The sequence below is a fragment of the Pteropus alecto genome, unplaced genomic scaffold (genome assembly GCF_000325575.1).
Source record: "Pteropus alecto unplaced genomic scaffold, ASM32557v1 scaffold10, whole genome shotgun sequence".
NCBI lineage: Eukaryota > Metazoa > Chordata > Mammalia > Chiroptera > Pteropodidae > Pteropus > Pteropus alecto.
Genome location: NW_006431210.1, coordinates 741,229 through 756,114, shown reverse-complemented (window position 1 = coordinate 756,114; position 14,886 = coordinate 741,229). Strand labels below are relative to the sequence as shown.

Here is a 14,886-nt window from a genome sequence, read left to right as displayed (position 1 = left end):
AAGGAGTTGACATTTTGCAGGACTCGCGCGACGTCCCATCGCCGGCGCTCCCCGGGACCCCGCCGCCGGGAGGAGGGGGCGGAGGAGGGTGGAGACTGCGGGGCTTGGCCAAGGAAAGCGCACATCCTCGGGCGGGCGGCCGTGACGCGGCGGGGATTAACTTTGCATGAATAATGTGAGTGCGCTTGGAAAGGAGACCTTCTGCTCCCCGGGCTCCGGGCTAGCGCCCGCCGGCCACCTTCCCCGGGCAGGGGCGCCCAACCCAACCGGCTCCAGGGCACTGGTAATTTGGCGAGAGGACCGCGCGGAGGCAGGGTGAGGGGGGTGAAGGGGGAGGAGGGGGCGACAGTTCCAAATGTCCGGAAGGGTGGGCAGGAGGGTGACGAGGGTGTCGCAGGAACCTGAAGGGGTGCGGGCGGCAAGCTGAGAGCGCGCAGGCGGGCGGGCGTGGGTGGGTGGGGGTGTCAGCCGCCCTATTACCTGCCTCCGCGGGGTTTCTGCGCCCCGGGTCTGGGAGAAGGTGCCCTCTCGTGCTAGGGCACCGCGGGGCGGCACTCTGGGAGGCACAGCGTAGGCAGTGGTGGAGCAGGGGGGCCGGGGGCCGCTCCAATCGCAGCGGCTGTTTCTCAAACCCCAACCCGGCTGTTGACAGGCTCCTTGTGAAATGGAGTTTGGCATCCTCAGCGCCGAACCCAGTGGAAGTTTCCATGATGAGGAAGTTCTGTGACACGGGGGTTCGGAAAAGGTTGGCAGACACGGGGGTGGGGCGGGTGGAGCGGTTTAAAAGGACCGTGAGTCCCCCATCCCCCTTTATTCTCCTGCCCCGGAACTGCCTGGTTTGGAAAGAATAATCCTGAATGTTGGCGTGCGCTGTTGCCGGTGCCCGGCGACTTGGCTTCTCCCCACCTTCTTCGGGAGTCGGTGGCGATTTCGCTAGCCTGCTGGGTCGCACTTCTTTGCTTTGCTTCTCTTGACGCAGCATCTTCCTCTGAGTCTCCTGAAGTTGGTTCTGATACCAAGAGTTGTGCCAGCTGTGCGCTCCCTCCACCCCCGCGCCACCCCTCGGAGAAGGACTAATTTGGGAGAGTTTTTTTACTCCTAGTGGATTTTGCCCTTCTTAGCTGCAGTTGTCATTTTGGAAGAGGATTTCCCAATGACCATTGTAGGATTATTATTAGTGCTAATTCTTAAGCCTTCCGATTTGGGGGTGGGGTGGGGAGTAGCATGGGGTGAGTTATTTATTTATTTATTTATTTATTAAAGGTTAAATGTATAAATTTCCTCCAAATGGGAAATTTTAAAAGGTTTAGAAGCATAACAATTTGTAAAGTGACTCAAGGAAAGAGAAGAGCATTTACCTGAACGGAGAAGTTCAGACTCTCCATCTTCCCCTCTCCACACACGTTTAGAATTTGTAAAGATTCAAACACTGCCCCTAATCAGTAAAGAAATTTGAAACAAAGTCTTCCTTTTAGCACGTTACTGTCTCAGATGCTAGTGAGATTCAATTTTAAAGACCTGTTTTGAAGTTTAAAAAATAAAACATTCCTTGGACAGTACTACTATCAAAGCACAACCATTTTTATAATGATAAATATATTGGGTAATGTAGACCTGTTGGGCAGTATCTTTACTTTATTTGGCCTTATTTAGTTTATAGTATGCTTATTTACACTGTAATAACATAATAGCGTGCACTGGATTACAAATTAAAAATTGCATTTTAATCAAAATATTCCATGATTTATTCTGAATATTCACCATGACTGCTCCCTAATTCACTTCTGTTTACCTCTCTTATTTTGAAACAAGTCATGGACTAAAAAACGTTTTTTTTAAAGGTGTTTTGATGAAAAGTATTTTGAGCGATGGATGTTTTTAGCAGTTTTCATGCCACTGGGCTAAGTGTTTTAATTAACTTTAACAGAAATTCCATAGTAAGCGATTTGATTGGGGTATCATATGGGAAGGCACTGGCGAAAAACTATTTATTATTCGTGATTGTTAAACAGATACCATCACAATTTCATTTTTAATGAATTTCAAAGTTCTGTTATACATTGGAAATGGGACCATCTGCTAGTAAATATGATTTGCTTTTATTTTTCGGCAAGTAAAAGTAAATGATACTGAATATAGCCATAGAACTGTTCCTTTATGAAGCAATTCCTGTTGGTATTACAATTCAAAGGCATAATTTTATTGATATTAGAATAAAGTAACTGACTTTACAAGAGGAATAAACATTCCATTTTCCTCCTAGATATTCTTTGCAGTAAATTCTGCTATGAAGGTGAATTAAGACAACTTCCTTTTAATTTACATCTTTAGGAAAAGGTGATTTCTTAAAATTTCCTTAAGAAAGTTGTGGATTTTTTCCCTTTCTTGGGATTCTTGCACTGGGTGTGTGGAGCCACAAATGGGATTGCACTTTTCTGTTTTTAGTAAGCTCATCTTTTTGATGAAATTCAGAGTAAATGTGATTGATTTCTTTACCTCCTTTTGTCATCCTAGTGTCGTATGGTGTGTCACCTTCTTCAAAAGCCTTTCTCTGACCACTTGAGCCAAGTCAGTCCCCCATTCCTTCTCAGAACCATCCCACTGTTTTTTGCTTCCTTTCTTTCCCCTTCCTTGGTCTTATATGCAATCCGAATTGTTCATTTCGGTTGGTACTTATTGATTGCCTGTATTCTGTGTCTAGAATATGGAGTCTGTGAGAAAAAGTCTTGACTGCTTCTACAGGAGGATCTTGAGCAGTGCCTGGCACAGAGGAGATGCTGAACAAATCTTTGTTGAATAAATTAATGGCTGTGCCCAAACATTTTGTATCCCAAAATACCTGACTAAGCTTCCCAAGTGTGTACCAGTTAGGTACGCCAAGATCTGTGCCTATATATGAGGGTGTGCCATGTGTATGTAGTTCAGGTGCCCCCACCGCTTTCTGGCTGAGAGGAAGCCCCATTTTGTGTAGTGATGAGGCAGAGGGTTATTTCTGCAAGTTTTCCTGGAGCCATTTGCCTTGACTACATGGAAATCCTCAGCAAGTTTGTCTTATTTTGATTCCCTGAAGACTTTGACCTTCAACACCCTGGGTTTCAGTGACATTTTTAATGAGTTCCAGAGGTATTGTTAGTGCTAAGAGTGAAATTCCAGGTAACAGACATCACCGGGTGATAGGAATGCCTTCTTCCTCAGGAAGTTCTGCCCTTGGGACCTCAGGAAACCAAGGGCACTTGGTGGTATCGCTGGTCTACAAAAATGGTGGTCGAGGAAGAGGCATTAAATGGGAATACCAGGATCCCATACAAGGAAGAAATGCCCTTGAAAGTCGATTTGGAAGTAACCCATGTTGTAAGTAAAATCAGTCAACCTCTCCATTTGCCCCTTTTGCCAATTCCATAATCAAATTTTGAACCAGATGACGGTGGGAAATATTACATTATCTGAGTTTTCAAGTGACTGAAGTGTGATACCCAAGGGATTATCTTTGAATTAGCTATTCGTGGAAATGCTTTGACAGTTGAGACTAAAAGGAAATTACAATTAATGACTATAGTAATTTGTTTTTGTTTATAGGGTATTGACTTTCAGAAACATGTCTGACTGAGTAAAAATTCCACAAAATGATGAGACTGATAAAAATGGTAGAGGAAGAAAGATCGAAATCCTATAAAGGAGTAAATATAATTAAACTGAAGTCCTAAGCACTTACTACTTTTGAGTATTTAATTTAGCTCCGAACTTCTCCATAGCCAAGTTAATAGAAAAAAAGGGGACCTGGAGGTGGCAAGCATGCATTAAAGTTGCAAGAATAGATCATAGAACATGTGTTGAGTGCTTATTATGGTGCCTGACAACTAGTATATACTCCTGTGAAATATCAAATCGTATAATGGCCAATACTTGAACTTCAGTTCTACAGAAAATGAAGTAAAGTTCTTTATATGACCATGTCTTTTACCACCCTAGAAGTCAAAAAATTCAGAAGACGTAATGATAACAAGTAAACCAGTGGGAGTTTATCTTTGGAGCCTGGGCTATCATGGTCCAGTGGTGGAGATTGTCCCCAGCGCAGAAATAGAGCTCAGAAGGAAATAGAGCTAGAGGAATGAATGGTTAACATGTTCTTTAGGCTGACTTTCTCAAATATCCAGTGTCTCAGCCAATCTTTTGACTAGAGCAATCTGAGAGGACAGGACAGCCAGGTACTTGAAAATGACACTATGGCCATAAACCTCTCTGAACAGGTGGCCTCAATGCTTTGTGCTTTAGTCTGCATAGCTCTTCCCCTGCAGAGAAGTTTGTTTCTAGTGACCATTTCTGTCTTCCCTTCTAAATTGTGATGAGGGACCATGAGTTTATTTATCCTTGATTCCCTAGCTCCTAGCAAAGAATTTGACGCATGGGCACAGGAAAATGCTTGTTGAAAGAATGAATTGAGAGTAAGAAAGGGCGGTGCTTCTCTTTCTCTTCTAATGTTTGTATTGTCGTTTTCTGACTTGATTTTGCCCAAAGTGAAGAATGTTTGCTGTCTGAATTGCATCACATGTCCATATCAAAGCTGAATATTTAGCTCGTAGGGCTTAGTCTTATGTCTGGCTGGTTGAGCAATGGATAGCAAGTTAATTCCCTGCTTTATTTAAAGTCATTTTAGTTACTTGTTTCAGTTCCTCATTCAGTCTATAAAAATGTGTGTACCTACTACATGCCTGACAATATGCATATATTAATATAAAGATGATTTTGAAATGGTTTACACTATGATGGAATGGGTCTGCCTACTGAGATCTCTTATTTGGCACCCTGGATGAAATAAAGTTATTTTCATATGAGGAAGCGATTGTTTTGTGGTTTCTGTAGCACATGCGTAGTAGTGTAAATTGCCCTGGGATTCACTGAGGATTCTTTTGGTAGCCACATAGTGTGAGACTGAATATGTTTAAGCCAGGGAGTCTCTAATTAAGGATGTTCATTCTCTACTCTAAGTTCTCTAACCTATTAGTCATATGGCATTTGAGAAAGGGGGAAGGGAAAGATTCAAATCACTGAGTCACAAGTAAGGTATTTCCATATCCTCCTCTCAGGAATCTGGCCAACTGACAGCTTAGAATAATGATCTATGTTCAGTGCTAATGTTGTTTTGTCCATACTGTCCTAATTTTAAGGGACTTTGGAGACTTTATGTACTGGCAGCTCTTCTTGTGCAGTACTATTTTTATTAAGTGAGAAACTGAGCTCCACTGTGAACTTAGTATCTTTTCCAAATGGCAAGTCAGGAGAGCCTGGATTTAGGACCCAGGAACCTTGACTCTCTGTCCTGTGAAGTATATTGTAGCCTTCGCATAGTGACAGTCAGATATACATATACATATACAACACATGTATGTATATTATAACATGTAGTATGTACATGACAATATCATATTTACAGTATATATACATATGTGTGTATGCAGCTAAGAGTGGACTCTTGATGGGGCACTTATAACCATTAGGAAAGGACCTATGTGAACTAACTTATTCATTCAACTTCCTAGTTACAGAAGACCCTTCAAGGATCATGGCTTCTCTTCTGTGGTCAAGAATTTAGGGATTTATTCAAAAGTCATGAGTGATAAGCTGATTAAACAAAAGCTTGGACAAAAGAATGCAAATTGACAGCAGATATGCCTTTTTAATTCGAGAAATATACTCGTGTGACTCCTTTGGTGTCTTGGGAATGTTTGAGATGAAGAGAGTGGAGAAGATAGTCATGGTTTTAGTAGCATAATGCATAATCATGACATTCAGGAACCCATTGAGTGTTCTGACTCATGTGACACAAAGTTCTATGGTTCTCCGGATGATTCAGATATATTTTTCCTCTTTTTATTCCTCTTAGAAGACTGTTTTCCCAGATTTCAGCAATAGTTGCAACGAATGGGTGCTCAAAAAATAATTATTAACAATCATGACATTCCTGGGTTTGGGTCAGTTTTTTCATATTTCTCTTCAATAAGCTTAAATGTCTCACCAGCTCGCATGTCCATACATGCAAAATCTGCTCCTGTGACAAATGTGTGTCATGTTCTCACATACAGTGGAAAAGGCACTGCTTGTCTCTGCCTTCAGCTATGGTTCCCATGCCCAGCTTCCCAATCACAATGAGAATTCAATTCCACAGTCATGCCGATGCCACAATCTTATCACTTTCGGTTCCTCTCCATAATCCTGAATATTTTGGCAGATCTTCATCTTATTTTAGTTTTTCTTATTTTACTATTTATGTTACTCTATGGCAATTATGTTTGAGAGATCCTGAGTTTAACATCTTAGATGCAAGAGTTTTCAGAGCCTATTTTTATGCTAGTGTCCACTATGAATATCCAAGAGGGAGTATAGGTAGCAAAACTTACTCGGTCACCAGATATATTTGTGTATATGTGTGCACACGTGGGTGTCTGTGTGTGCATATAAAGCTTCAAATGGCTAAAGTTCAATGCAAGATGTGGTAAGGAACAGTTCATAATATTATACTTTAAAAGATTAGTCTCATTTGTTTTAACCTCTGACTACATTTATATTAAATGATAATGCAAAGGAGCAGTATCAGGCCCCACCACAGAACCTTTTTACCACTTCACAAAAAAATCTATCAGTTTGTATACAACACTGATTAATGCTGTCATTGCTAAAGTGTTTTGTGATGACGTAAAAATTATGCTAAATTGCTGTTACTTTTAAAATATTATAATCATAAAATATACCTTTTCTTGACTTTATTTCTGATATTTAGCTGTATTAATTTACATAAACCAGAAAAAATTACTAATTTCCACTATGTGTGTTTTTATTTACTTTTCTGAATTTTACCTAAGCTTCACTGTAATTTCTACTCCACTTCCAGCATCTGGAGATCTAGAATAATGTATTTATATTTGAATGATAGCTACAACAGGGGAAAGTATCAGATTATATATTCTTATATTATCTTTTAATTTTGAAAAAGAACCAGGGAAACCTCACAAAAAATTTCTTTTAAAAAACAATTTAAGTGGTGGCCTATGCAGGTGATGAACATATCAATTTATCCTGTGGTGTAGTAGTTGTAAGGGATTTGGAAAACATCTTGTCCCTCTGAGGCCTCCTAGAAACAAAAATTCAAGGCATTTGGCTTTTTAATTTGATCTCATGTTCTCTGGGTTTATAAACATAAGGTGTTGCTAAAGCATTCGTTTACTGTTAATTAAGAATATGTGCTCAGATGTATCTTTATTGAGGTTGCCACAAAAATAAAGCCTTAAAATGTATAAACTTACTTTATTATTTCTGAAGTCTGTCTATCCCTCCTTCTTTCCTCCACCTTTATCCATTGCCTATGCATCGGGCATCTGCTAGGTGCCAGGCTCTATGGTAGATGCCATGACACCATGGTGAACATTTAAAAACCCTTGCTATAAAGATACTCAGAGTATCCTGGGATAATCTACAGGAATTGATTTAGTGTAGAATAGTATCTCTCAGCCTCTGAACTTCTGGAATTTATGGCCAGATATTCCTTTGCTATGGAAGGCTGTCCTGTGTATTGAAGGATGTTCAGTAGCATCCCTGGCCTCTACCCAGTAGATCCAGTAGCTCCCTCACATTCCAGTTACAAAAACCAAAGATGTCTCCAGATATTGCTAAATGTCTCATGGGAAGCAAAACCGCCTCCATTGTAAGCCGCTGCTGTAGAGTTAAGAATCAGGGCTGTGGAGTGGGAATGTGTGGATTCATGTCATGGCTTTACCTGGCTTCATTGTATGGGCTCATTTTCCTTGTCTATAACAGGTAAAAATTAAATGAAATAATGAAGCACTTGATCCACAGTTAAATATTCCTAAATATTAGCTATTCGTACTGGTGGTGGAATTAATACTAAAACAGGCAATTACAATATTGATAGGCTCTATGGTGGCTTAAGTACAATGTACAGTGATAACCCATAGCTGGTACTGGGGAGAATTCTAGTCAGTAAGAACACCATATTACAAATGCACAAAGTGGAGTAAAGTGCAAAGTGTTTGGGAAATTGCAAGGACCCCAGGAATTGCATAGAGCCTGATCTGACTGATGTGTAAAGGACCATAAATGAGGCTGTTGGAGCAGACAGGAGTTACATGGTGAAGACTTTCCTGACCACAATAAAGAAGACAGTCTTTGTCTTGATAGCGTGAAGAGACAAAATGTTCAGCAAATCACATTTTATTTTAGAAGAGTTCTTTGGGATAGGTCTCGAGTGAGAGAGAGAATGGAAATGATGAGCCCAGTTAGAGACTCTGAGAATAACCCATTGACAGACGATGCCTGCCAGAACCGAAGCAGTTAGATGGTGCTGTGAAGTCTTTGGGAACAGATTTGACTTTCTCCAAGATGTGGCAAAATTTTTCTGATTTAATTCTAATAATAAGTATTTTTAGCAAGCTGGCTCTTCATTTGGGGAGATTTCAAGTTTAATTTGAAAGCAAATTACATGATAGATTCTCTTTTAAATGTTTTCAAATGGAAGCTTTAAAGACCATCTCACAGCTTATTAATAGCTGAATATTATTCTCTGCCATTGTATGTACATGTCTACAGTTCCTGTGTTAGAAACATGCTTCTACACAACTGCATTGAATTAGCATTGTGGTGTTGACATTCATTATTTAGTATTAACTGTTGGTTTTCTGTCTGATAGGGATTTTATTTCGTTGACGATCAAAATAAGAGATGATAGAGAATATAAATGAATGAATGAATGAATGAATGAATGTGACATTCTGGAAATACCACCTAAAAGAATAAAAATATTTTGCTCAAGTCTCAACTTATCTGAGCTTTAATTTTCTTAGTCATAAAATGGTGAGAGTAGATAAATAATCTCAAAGTTATTCTTAGCACAGGGGTTGGCAAACATTTTCTATAATAGGCCGTATAATATCTTCAGCTTTTCAGGACATAAAGTCTCTGTTGAGACTGCTCAACTCTGCTGTTGTAGTGTAAAAGCAGTCGTAAAGAGTCTGTAAATACGTGGGCATGTCTGTGTACCAATAAAACTTTATTTACAAAAATAGATGTTGGATTGTAGTTTGCTAACCTTTGCTAGCCCAGTAGGAGGCCAATAGAAATGTAATAGTAGTCACATATGTAGCTTAAAATTTTCTAGTAGCCAAATTATAAATAATTAAAAAAGCAGCTAGTCAGTTTAATTTTAGTAAAATATTTTATTCCATCCAATATGTTCAAAATATTAATATGTAATTGATATAAAAGTATTATGTATTTTACTTTTTTATTAGATCTTTACTATCTAGTATATATTTTGCACTCGTAGCACATCTCAGCTTCAACTAGCCACATTTCAAGTGTTCGGTAGCCATTTGTAGCTAGTAGCTAGTCGTAAATATGGCAACATAGCTTTAGCCTTAAAAATCTATAATTCTATCAAATTCCATGTGAAAATAACTTATATTCATTATTTGAAGTGATTGAGACACTTTCTTTTTCTTGCCACATACATTAGTTATGAAAAAACTATACTCGGAAATAAAATTTAAAAATGCACAGTGACTCAAAAACTAGAAGTTTATTTTTCACTCATATGAAGTTAAAAATTGCTCTTTCTGATTGATTGGTAGCTACTCTCTACAGTGATTCAGAGGGTTCATCTGGTCTTGGGCTCCTCCATCTTCAGCTCATGGCTACCAAGGTCATGTGTTCATTGCAGCAGATCACAGAGAGGAGAATGAGTGTGGAGAAGTACACAGACTTCTTAACCATCTTGGCTTGGAAGTGACACAAAATCATTTTGCTCAAATTCCACAAGTGAGAACAAATCGCATGTCCCCACCTAAATGAAGCAGGGTGGGAAGGATGGTCTCTACTGAGCAGCTTGCTTTCCGCTGTTGACCCCATACTGTAAAAAGGGGAGCAGGAGTCATTTGGTGAACTGTCTTTGCCACACTGTGCTACTCTGTTTTTTAATTCTCATGTGGCTCTCATCACATCACTGTCTCGTTACTTTTGAAGGCGTTGGCAAGAGATGGAAACTCCATCTTTACAGCAGTGAGGTAAAATAATTCTAATTTTTGGTGCTGCGCCATCCTCCTATCTGATCTAAGTCTGTCTCCTCACTTCTTTCTCACTCGTAGGGGGTCGTCTTTCATCTTGCCGGACTTAGTGTTTCCTTTTAGTCTTTGACCATCATTTTGATTTCCTGCATAGATCAGTGTTGGGCAAAATGTGCACATAGTGTTGGGAGTTCGTGATCAATCCTGATATTACTGGCACATCATTAATGTGCTGCTTTTTTTTTTTTTACAGGAAGCTAAAATGTAGAGTTATCAAGGATCAGAGGCCAGAGCTGATAATTTGGTGTGTTGACAGAGGTAGTGAGGCCATTTTCCTGGTATCATTTTACAGCTTGAGACTGTTTAAATAAATGACTCATTTATTAATATTTTGACTAAAAATACCAATTTTCCACATATTCGCCCTACTTATCATTACTTACTACAATGGGGAACCCTCTTTTATCCAGTCAAAAAGATTTGTTTGTTTGTTTTCTTCCCAAATTGTCAACGTGCTTTATCAAATATTCATCCAGGTCTATAGAAGTACTTCCCATGAAGGAAATTTAAGAGGGGCATGAATAATAAAAGTGAAGTATGTGAAGGGAACAAAGACACCCTTTCCTTCTAATTATTCGTATTTTATCTTTCTGGAAACCTTATCATTTAATTATTATTAAAATGTCTTATTCAAAGAAATAGGGAAACACAAAGGGCACACGCATCTTGGATTATTATGAAATAACACTAACCAATGATAAGAAGTGTCATGCTGAGGAGACATAAAAGAAAAAGAAGTAGTTGCATGTCTTTGTATTAACCTAGGTAAGGCTGTCTTCAACTCCACAAGTCTATTTTTGTAAAATATTTTGATATTTTTGAAAATTAAAATTTGCAATATTAAAAAATGTCATCCTGATAAATGCCTCTCACATGCAGAATTTAGCTGATTCTTGATATTCCATAATAGGAGAGAAATGATTTTCTCCATATTCCCCAACTTGTTACTGGCCCATCAGTAGGGTCTCTGGTGCTCAGGGTAACCCATAGTATGGGTGCCAGTAATGTCCTCTTTTAAAGCCCTGGCACAGAGCAGGAAGGAAAAAGACCTCCTCCCGCTTCCCTTATTGGCCAAGTTTGTTTGTTGTGGGGAGGGTAGAAGCCGAGGATCTTGGGTGCTGGAGTGGATGACAACTGGGTCATTGGAAAAATCAGTGCATAGGGATGGTGTGGTGGACATCTACACGGGTTAATTGGGATGCCTGGCTTTTCACCTTCTACCTATGGTTTCTCTGGCAAGTTACTTAACCACTTTGAACTTCAGTTACCCCATCTGTGCAATGGAAATAATATTGGTATATACTTCATAACATTGTGGAGGCAAACTTTTTAGCGTATATAGTGACTGGTGAGTGTTCAATACATGTAAAACTATTTTGTTATCATTTTATTTATTTTATTTTATTATTAGAAAAGTTGCAAAACTGTTAAGTAAAACTGCATCTTGGAGGGGCACTATTGTCTAAAAGGCAGGAAGTCAAAGAGAGGGACCTACAAGTCAATCCAAATTTCCTTGATAGCTTTGTGTCATTAGTTGTTCTTCATTTAGTTTTGAATTGTTATTGTATGCTTATTGGTAACAGTATCCTTTTTATACATAACCTAGCATTTTTCAGCCTCAGGAGATATGTTCCATGATTGTCGAAGTTAGTGAACCCTCAGAGTTTGCGGAAAATGAGAATAATAGATGTTCGGTTACCAGCCCAATATTCCAGCCCCTGGAATGCAAATCTGGCTCTCCCACTTGTGTTGAATGTGGGGCTTAAGCTGACTACCTTACTTCCTTTATAGCGGCTACTCCCCTTCCTTGTTTTGATACTTTTTTACCATCCACATTGAAACTCTATCCTTCAAAGTTCAGTATATATTTTCCCTTCCGTTTCAACCCAGATTCCCAGAATCCTTCATTCAAGAAGCTCCCCAAATCCCGCTCTGATTAATTAGGATTGAGATCCAAATTCTCTTTGCTTCTGCCCTGCTGAAACATGCCACTTCAGCAACAGTTTCCTTCACTATCCCCCGCCCCTTGTCCAAAGGTAATATTACATGTTTAGTCATTTTCTATATATATATATTTCTTCACTGTTCAGTGTCCAAGGCTCATATTTGTCAATGAGATGGGTATTTGCTAGATTTGAAGTCCCAAGAAGGCAAGGACTGTGCGTTAAACACGTTTAGTGGAGCCTAGAAGTGTAGGCCCAGCAGGTAGGTTCTCAGTAATGATTTTCCTGCTGTTTTGACAGACTACATGTAGGCCGTTTTCATGTAATTAAGATGAATCTAATTTTAAAATGAACAACCATGTGTCCTCAGATGAACCAGAATATACACTTACAAGGCCCTCCTGTCCTGCATTATAAGTAAGGGAATAGGTTGTCCAGCAGAAAAGCAGCCGCTGTTCTTTTAACAAACAGACAGAAAAATAGAAGCCATCCATACATAAGAACTGAGATAGAAGATCTTCCCAGCTCCTCAGCTAAGTTGGCAAGAAACCAGGGCCCCAAAGTGGGTGTTCTCTGCAAAGATGAAACCCTGCAAAAATCCACAATCCAAGAAGAGTGGCTTCTGAGGATTTGTAAAGAAAGGTCCTTAAGAGTAAAAGACCCTCAAGCTTGGCAGCCTGATTCCTCAACTTGTATGACAGCAAGGACTTCCTTAGGTGATGAGTTCAAGTTTCTGCAGGGACAACATTCTGAGACTGTTTGGAAAGTGTCAAGCTGCATAACTTTTTAAATGTCTCTTTTGCTGATGTGAAAAGTCTCTTGGACACATCACTGCTGTGGCATCTTTCACAACTTCTAGCTTATTTTGTGGCCTTTCTTTTCCATAAGATTTTTAGCGTCTCAGAATCCCCATTACATGGTAGATGAGTGATCTAACATCACCCTGAGGGGGTTTACAATTCATTTCTCTTCTTCGACTAGCAGTGTTTTGAAATACCTCTTTCATTTTTGCTAATTTTGTGGTTTTCAGTCCCCACTGGTGATTCACTAAAGTTTCATTTGAGCTAAAGCAGTCATTCCTCTTTGTCCTTGCACTAGAGTAAGACCCCCTTCTCAGAGTCAAGGGTTGTTACTTATTTGAGTTCTTGCAGAAGTTGGACTTTAGGGGCATTTGAGACTATAGGGATTATGTTGCATTTTCTGCCATTCTTGAGCAAAAGATGTGGTTTTGCTTATTTTCAATGGGAGAGAGAGGAATGTGCCAGAAGTTGTGTTTCTGAAAGGAATGGGGCTCAGAGGAACCCAATGATTCTGTGCTCAGGCCTTGAGGATGAAAAAAAAAAAAAATACAGCTGCCTCTAGGAGAGAGATACTATGGACCCAGATAGCCCTTACCTTAGAGGAACCAGAGGATCAAATGACTTCCAGCCCATTAAAGTTTGAGTTCCTCAGAAGCAGACCCTGCGATGAAAATTTAAGTTTGAATTATTTTAGCAGGGGGAGGTAAAGAAAACACCAATAAGACAGTGGGGGAGGGATCCAGAGCAGGGACAGCAGCTGGTCAGGGGGCCTTATCAAACCAGTTACCACTGTGAGCACCTGGAGCTTAGCCACATTGGGGAACTCTGGGAGACAGCGTGGAACATATGCTTTTTAATTACCCCACCCAAGAGGCAAGGGAGTGCGTACTTGTTCGCCAGTACCTGTCAGAGATTAGCTGAGGACTGCCTCCAAAAGCCATCCGTCGATTCCCTGGCATTTCAAGACTGCCACTTGGGCAATGAAGAGCACGCCTCCAGGCAAAGAAATGCAGCTATTGGCCATTGTAAGACAAGCTGGTGGGCATTGAAGTGGTGCTCATGGGGACCAGCATCAGCTACTGAACTTTATCCTTTCTCATCACTGGCATATGACCGTGCAGGGCAGCCTCTAACCCCCATGTCCACCTAAGGATCACTGGCCTCCTTTGGACTTCTGCTTTGTTCTCATGAGGTACAGACTGCCTTTAGCTGGAGCAGTGGAGCTGACCCCACCAGCAGTTGGTATAGGATCAACTAGACTGAGATCTATTGAAATAGGAGGCACAGCCAGATCTTTTGCCCCCTTCCTCAGTCCCATCGTCTCTCTCCCACACTGCCTTCATTCCTTCTAAGACCCTCTTCACCCGAGATAGCCTAGGGGTCCTGGTATGTGCATTTTCTCTCTGTTTAATAGCTTCTGTTCTTGCCTACACCATGTCCTTCCTGCCCCTCCCCACACACACCCTGCCCCCAGAGCAGGGTTTCTCACCCTCAGGGCAATTGATATTTTGTGGTGGATAATTCTTTGTTGTGGGGAGCTGCCCCGTGCATTGTAGAATGTTTAGCAGCATTCCTGGCCTCTACTCAAGAGATGCTATTAACAGTCTATGCCCAAATCGTGACAATCAAAAATGTCTCCAGACATTGCCAAGTGTCCCCTGGGAGGCATGATCATCCCCATTGAAAACCACTGCCTTAGACCTTTGTTCCAAATCTTAATCTCTCCCCTCCCCAAGCTCCTCAGTTATGGTTACCTATCCATTAAATTCCTCCCCATGGGGAATGGGGTGGCATTCCAAACTCAGTTATTTGAACATTTTCCCCAGTTGATTCTGATACACTTGCTGTTCCACCTGCCCATGTTCTACTCCAGCCAGAAATCACTTTCCCGGTCTGTCCGTCTGTCTCTTTTTCCTTCCTTCTCTTTTCTCTCCATCTGCATTGTGGACAAGTGTAATTTGGAAGATGCCACTTTAAATTTCTGCCTACTTTTTAAAGGCTCCTGTTCAATTT

At 40.4% G+C, this 14,886-nt stretch overlaps 1 protein-coding gene across 8 annotated transcripts in view; it reads left to right on the top strand.

The window, feature by feature from the left end:
* Positions 1 to 35: 35 nt before the first annotated feature.
* The window catches only part of THRB (thyroid hormone receptor beta), a 323,409-nt gene continuing 308,558 nt past the window's right edge, over positions 36 to 14,886 (top strand). For 2 of the 8 annotated variants that reach the window (XM_015597201.2, XM_025039041.1), the window contains exon 1: positions 48 to 283. The gene's annotated coding sequence lies outside the window, so the exon portion shown is untranslated. Of the gene's footprint in view, positions 316 to 3,195; positions 3,352 to 14,886 lie in introns of those variants that run through there. The other 6 variants (XM_025039049.1, XM_015597217.2, XM_015597222.2 and 3 more) reach the window with 5 other exon arrangements.